This window comes from Centruroides sculpturatus, unplaced genomic scaffold, assembly GCF_000671375.1.
Source record: "Centruroides sculpturatus isolate CEXI.00-Female unplaced genomic scaffold, Cexi_2.0 scaffold557, whole genome shotgun sequence".
Lineage (NCBI taxonomy): Eukaryota > Metazoa > Arthropoda > Arachnida > Scorpiones > Buthidae > Centruroides > Centruroides sculpturatus.
In genome coordinates this window covers 452898-460723 of record NW_019384744.1, presented here as the reverse complement: position 1 = coordinate 460723, position 7826 = coordinate 452898, and the positions used below count along the sequence as shown (strand labels likewise).

Below are 7826 nucleotides of genomic sequence, written 5' to 3'. Positions count from 1 at the left end.
GGGATAATAAAGGAATGAATAAAAAATATTCAAATTCAATTGGGTCAAAATAATTTTACTATTAAACATAAATACTACAAAGAAAACTATTGATACATATTTAATAAATTAAATTGTTCATTTTGTATTTAAAATAAATGAATTATAACAAAATACAAAAAAATTTTTAAAAATGATTAAATATAAAATAAATTTTCTTTCATTTAAATAAAAAAAACTAAATTAAATTTAAAATGCGGGAGTCGGAGTCAACACATTTTTCCCAACTCCGACTCCACAGCTCTGCTTTACATAGCCCAAGAATTTGGTATATTGTTTGATGTGTTTATCAGACATATCTGTGATTTTTTTGTTTTCTGCAAATCAAATTCCCATTCCAGGTTGGTTCATTCCATGCTAGAAGAAAAGATGATGATTCATCCTCCTTAACAATGTATATTGTATAATTTTCTTTGAATAAACATTATACATAAAATATTTTAGTATTTTTTTTTGGCATGGAATGCATTATTGTATTTTACATTAATTTATATGACGAAAACTGTTTTGTTTAACGAGTGTTTTGCATTATGAGTAAAATTCTGGAACAAATTATGCTCGTTAAGCAAGGTTCCACTGTATTTATAATGAAAATAACAAATAAACTATTTTGTTATATATAATAAATTTTAGAATGTATACCACAGAAGTTTTAAAATAAATCTATAGCACCAAAAGTAATAATTAACAAACTGAATTATTTTTTCTCAGTATTCATACAGTACAAAATTAAAGTACAGTAAACCCTCAATTTAATGGACAAAAATTTGTCATAAAGGAAAACTCAATGCCCTTTTTCTTTTATTTGCAAACAGAGCATGCTAAAAGATGAAACAATGAGTTAACAAGTATAAATTACTAAATTATATTATAAATTATTTTATTCCTACTTATACATCATAAAAAACATTTTAATACATCTTGCACATTTTAAACTCATTATTAATATGTTTTTCAAATACTGTACACTCAATTTAATGGACTTTTGTCTTTTGCCAATAGTGAATGTCCCTTTCTTCCAATTAGTCTGTTAAATGAAGGGTTTATTGTATCTATTTATGTTTCAAATAATATATATATATATTATAATTATACATTGACAATATATATTATTACAGATTCTAAGAGCTATGAATTAGAGATGTAAATGACTAATAATTCTCAAACTTTTGTGCTATAAAATTAAGAACATAAAATAAAAATAACAACATTTAATTTAACTTTATTAATGTAAGCTGTATATACAATTTGAAAATGTTTTTTTACATATTTTAATTATTTACGAAACACTTAATAGTTCTATATTATTAAAAATATATAATTTATGCTACCATAGGAACCTTTAATTTATATACAATTTGGTTTTCAAGGAAAATTATTAATTAGCAAGGCTGCAGACGACATTCTCAATGCAAAAAATTATATGTTGGATGTTCAGTGCTGCCTTCCTGTAAGCCTAGAAGTTTGACAATGACGTTTGGAACATTGAGCATGATTCCACTGATGTTCCAAATGCCATTGTCAAACTTCTAGGCTTACAGGAAGGTGGCACTGAACATCCAACATACACATTTTTGCATTGAAAACTTTGGTCACAACCTTGCTAATGTCTAAAAAACATACAATAATTTTTTCATGTAAATCCACATCAAGAATGAAGAAGATTCGCATGTATTAATTTTATAATTATAATTAACATAAAATATCTATTTTAAAATACTATAAGACTATTAAATGCATTTCTATAAGAATTATAGTATTCTTATGAAACATTTTTTGTATCAATTTTATGTAAAATAAGCTTTATTTATAAGTATAGTCCTATTCATTTAACTATTAAATGAATATGACTATACTTTCAGATATTATAGTCATTTTATACATCACAAGTGCCTTCTATTTAGATATTAAATTCCCTACATTTCATAAATAAGATTAAAATATACTATTGACATATATGGCATGATAAAATTATCTTCAAACTAAGATTTAGCCATAATTAATAAATTCCACCTACCTTTAATTTTACACATTTTCTTTTTCTTCTGTTCTTTTTAATAATATCTAATGCTTCAGAAATTCTTACATTTTCAGAAATTCATAATATTGCTAAAAGTTTCTGAAACAGTTCTACACTTTGTATTCATTTGTGAATGCAAATATTTCATAAATTTAAAATTGAATCTTCAGTCCCAATTTACTTGTTAGATCTTCTAAATGTTACATAATCCAATGAATCATTCCAGCTTTATACAAGAGTAATTTCTTGTTCTTTGTAAAAGAGTTTTTACTTAAAATTGCAAAAACAATAATGTAACAGGTGACAAGTACAGTACATACTATTTATTCTTTCAACTTTTCTCTTCATAACTGTCATAAAATTATCCATTAAAATCATCTGGAAATTATTTTATAAAATTATTCCTTTCATAATAATATCGTTATTAACACAAAAAAAATAAAATAAAAAAAGTAACAGAAAAATTAATTTTATCTATATTGAGCATATTTCATTACTTAATAACTAACAATTTTATTTCCCATTTTTACTTCAGAAAATTATTACCAATCATTACATATCAAACTAAAATTTTGATACTTAGTTGTGTAAACATTTACTTATTTATTATTATTATTATTATTTATTTCAAATAAAAGTATTATTTATAAGCAGAATAGTTTACTTTTTATTGTGGAAATTCCAAAATAGACTCTTCATTTAAATAAAATAGCATTAATAATTAAGGATAAAATTATTTCACTTTTATCACTTTGTTATCTCCACCAGTCTTAATTAAATTTAATTCTTGTTTTTTTAAGTACTTTGTTTATATCTAATTCTCATTTATCATTTTTATTTCCTATATTAGATTATATTTCTTAGCTTGATTTAATTTCCTTGTGTGATTCATAAAATCTGCTCCATTATATATGTAATATAATAATTTTATTTCCAAGGGAAATTTTCCCTGAATCTGCTCCATTATCAAAAATTATGTTTTCTGTTAGATATATTAATTTTACTTCCTCTAAATATCAATCACATTACATTTTTCTACTTGGAGGGTGCAAAAGTGTAAGATATAAACAAATAAATTTTACGAATTATATTTTTAAAAAATTATAGTAGTAAGTTATAATTCCAAAACTAAAACTATGAAAGAAATGCTTTAATGGAGTATATAAAAACAATAGTTATTTTTTGAGTTATTTCACTCATCATCTTGATGATGAGTGAAATAATTCAAATAGTTGTATCTTGTATGATGAATGAATGAAAAAATACTTCCTTATAAATCCTTCTTTAAAGCATCTCTCATATAAAAATTACAATAATTCAAGTTTATATATACATTTTAAATTAACAAGAAGAATAAACAAGATTATGTTATAGAAATGTACAATAAACCCTCAGTATTCACTATTGTCAAAAGTCCATTAAATCAAATGTGTTTTAAAAACATATATTAATTAATAATGAATTTAAATGTGCAAGATATATTAATATGTGTAAAATGAGTAAAACCAGTCTAAAATGGAACCTGGAGAAAATGGAAAAAATTCTTTGGAATTAAGCAATTTTTCACGTTAAATCTTACTATATGCTAGAAACCTGTCCAATGCAGAGGCAAAAGAGGTTTTTGGTTATAAAGAATGTAACTTAACCTGGATAAAGTGGAAAATTAAGATTCCACTTGTAGACATATAGGTAAAATTGTTCCAAAATATAACAATCATAACAGAGCATAACAAACTGTATTCCAAGAACAATTTTGAATCAGGAAAATGAAGGTTATGTGACAAGAATTTTGTTAATATTAATCTTTGTTGTAAATACCTAAGGACAGAATTGAATATATTTGAAAATCAAATGAGTTTTTAAGAACTGAATTCTTGAGAACAAGCAATGTCAACAAGATTAGCACAAATATAGTGCTGTTAATTTGCCTTGTACAGAAAAATTAGTAACTAACTAGTACCAAGTATTCAAGTAAATGATTAATTAAGAATATTAAAATTCTTCAAGAAGTCAGATCACAATAACTTGATCTTTATATTACTGTAATGTGATTAGAAATTCTGGCAGCAGAGCAACATACTAGTTTTGGGTACTCAAATTGGCTATTATATGAGCTCATAAGGATCACATTTGAAAGGTATCTGAATACTTAGTACAGGTTCTTGAGAACAGCAAGAACATTTTGCAATCAAGTAGTTCTCAATTTTTGTAATCAAATATTCCTATCCTTAGCTGGAATCACTTTGCATTAATTTGGATCATAAAGCCAGTAATAGAATTTTTTTATGTATGTAAAAATGATTCTACTAAAAAAATGAATGTTAACTATATGAAATTTATTGATGTAGTTTTAAAAAAATATATACTAAAACCTGTTCAAAATAGAAACATGTTATAAAATACAGTACCTCACGAAATTCTGGTTTATACAGTTTAAACTGTAAAAATATAAATAAAACAATAGTATAATGTACATTGAATAATTTATATTTATTGATTTATTNTAAAAAAAAATACAATATATTTTTTATATTTTTATACATAATTCCAGTGTATTCAAATTTTTGTCCATTTCAAGAACTTATCTAATGAATATAAATTTGAAATGTAAATAAAATAGGCTAAAATGGAGATAGGATGAAAAATAATAAACATAAGTAAATAATTATAGGAAGAATTAAGACATGGTAATTAATTAAAATGCATTAACTAATCAGTTTTGCAGATTTGCAGAAAAACAATTATTTCCAATGATTTAATAGGCTAGTAGAATTTCTCTGGCTACACATCATACATACCAGTATGAAATCAATCTTTTCTTTTTTAAATTACATTTTTTTAAAATGTTAACTTTATTCTATAGAATGTAAACATCTTTATTTAAAACTAGAATATTTTTGGTTTCATTAAAACTTTTTAGAATCAAACCTATTATTCAAACATTCTAAACTCTACATTTAAATTAGAAAGATTATTCTACGTTGGAAGTAGGTATAAATTTTTTGTTAAAACAGTGAAAAATTAGTCTTGGACTTAGCAGAATTCATAATGAATGGAGAAGAAAGTATAACTTTTTAACTATGTATGTAAAGATGACACAGCTATAAAAGCAGATCCAATTTTATTATTATTGAAGTTCATAAAAATTTTTCCTTTAAGCAATCTCTCCAAGTTACTATTTCTTGTACACATATCTTATTTTAGATTCAAAAATAAATTTTACAGTCAAAACATAGACTTTAAAATGTCTATTTTTGATGCAACCATAGAAATTTTAATCTAACATCTTGAAACTATCTCAATTCAAAGTTTATCTAATAAAACAAAATTTTATAAAACATTTTGATATTTTGAAATGAAGAGGAGGATTAGAGACCTTAACTACTCTTGTATCCAGTAAATATTGTGATTTAAAAAAGACCAATCAAACATGTCTAAAATGTTTTTCTTAAATCTTGGATATTGACAGATATAAAATACAATTTTAAGAAAAACTCCATTGTACTACTATACATTCTAGCATATTGTAAAGATCTCACAAGATTGTGTCCCTTTCTGTTAATAAAGCTATATTATGATGTTATAACTAATATCAAGGCAAAGAACTTGATAAGATTTAAAATTTAGCAGATATACACAGTTATGATCTCAATTTCTTTAGGAAATGTTTACAGTAAACATAAAACAAAAGATATAACCTGACTGCAAAGTAAACAGAAGATGAAGGTTTGAGTCCCACTTTGGGCTGATTCTATCCTTCCAAAACGTAAATTAATTATTAAATTTAGTAAGAGATGCCATCTAACACCTACTCTAGTGCCAAATTATATAGCACTTAATTAATAATAGTAGTAGTAATATAGCCTGATAAAATTTGGTAATCATTTAGTTTAATAATAACTATTGGAGAACAGACAAAAACCAACCAATCACAATAAGTTTGGTAATAACTGCCCACTAACACGAAAAATAAAGGAACAATTAATACAAAAAACAGACTATGGAATATAGTACTGTACACAAAATCAGAGAATCAAAGAGACTAACTATAGCCAGAGAACACAATTTGAGATCACAAGCTCACGAAAAAAGCAGACAGTTTTAAAACACAGCCAACATATGAGAGAGTTCTGATGACATACTCCAAAAGAGAACTAACAATGGAGATTAACGAAAAATGGCAAAGGGAGTGGAATACCGCTGAAACAGGTAGACAGTGCTTTGCTTTCATCCCATCAATTCCTTTCTGGAAGAAAATCAAACACTTACACCCGGAAGCAATAGTCACACAAACACTGATGGGACATGGGAACTTCCCAGAGTACTTATATCATTTCAAGAAATACAAAACCAACACCTGCAACTGTGATGGAGAAACAGTGGGAGACACCACCCACTACCTATTCCACTGTGAGAAGTACAAACAAGAAAGACTGAACTTCATGGGGAAATGCCTGACAACAGGTGTCAACTGGCCACCAAATTTCTCAGAAATCCTGGAAAGCCAAACGAGATGGATGGCAATACTTAAATATAATGTACGTACTGGATAACAAACTGAGAATAAAACACACCTTTAAAAATCCAGCAAATAAATATTGATAAAATAAAAATGTTAACTGAGGAAGATTGTTAAAAAATGGTTGAAAACATTATTTTATTCTTATGGACAGCAATGAAAACTTTTATAAAACAAACAAAACTTTTACAGATAGGCAACCCAACTAATAACAAGGAAGGTACAAAGCTGCAAGAAGACAGCAGGTAAATCTCCAAAAGATTGTAAACTCAGAAAATGACCAACAAGAAACAGTACAGCATGTAACAACAATGTCAAAGAATGTAATATAGCTGGAATCAAATCTGGCCAAGCAGGCCATGACCTGTATATCTTGTTCAAGTCAGTGTTACGGTTAATTACAGTTATCCAACATAGGATAGTTTACCGTGATAAAATTGTTATGCACAGCATAGTAAAAAATTGTAAATAGGATGTAACAAAGTATGTTCATTAATTGTGAAGCGGACACTCTAGGATCCCATGCTTCTTTCCAACTTTTCTATCCCACTTTACTTCTTGTTCCCTCTACCCTCTTTTCTAAAACTCTTCTTTCCAACTTCCTAGGACAGATGTTTGTGTAAACACAGACAGTCCCTCTAATCTTTAAATAAATAAATAAATAATAACTATTGAATTTTATGTTTATATTTATAAACAAGATATAAGGAACATTCTAAAAATAGGAGAAATTCCAAAAAATTTCCAGTATATTTTAGGCCATTAATTCTTTTACATGAGATTACCAAAAATAAATATTTTAATCTATCATTTAAAAAACTCCATACTTTTCTATCTTTTGTACAATACAGTAATACCCCGACTTACGCAAACCCAGAGTTACGTGATTTTCAAATCTCGTCGATTCATCTTTTGTTTGAGCGCCACACAACCCTTGATTACTCACTCCTCCCACACTATTGTTCAGCTTACATGTTCGGATGTGTCGAGCGGAATCCATACATAGCTACAATTTATTTTGTGTTATTTATTTCTGTGTTTGTTATATCTATGGAAACTCGAGAGACTCTACTATGTCATCCAAACGAAGTAGAACTAATTCTTCTGCATCAAACAAGAAAAGAAAAACTTTATCTTTGGAATGTAAAGTTAACATTGGGTATGTTCGTAAAGTCAAACGAGTTAAGCGAGAATGAAGTCATCGTTATTCCTATTTCGTTAGACTTTTCGAACGATTCGTTACTAACG

General features: G+C 26.4%; 1 protein-coding gene across 4 annotated transcripts in view; it reads right to left on the bottom strand.

Annotated features, from left to right (window-relative positions):
• LOC111628425 (mushroom body large-type Kenyon cell-specific protein 1-like) overlaps positions 1–7826 on the bottom strand; it is a 165178-nt gene that overhangs the window by 32375 nt on the left and 124977 nt on the right. The gene's annotated exons all lie outside the window — the stretch shown is intronic.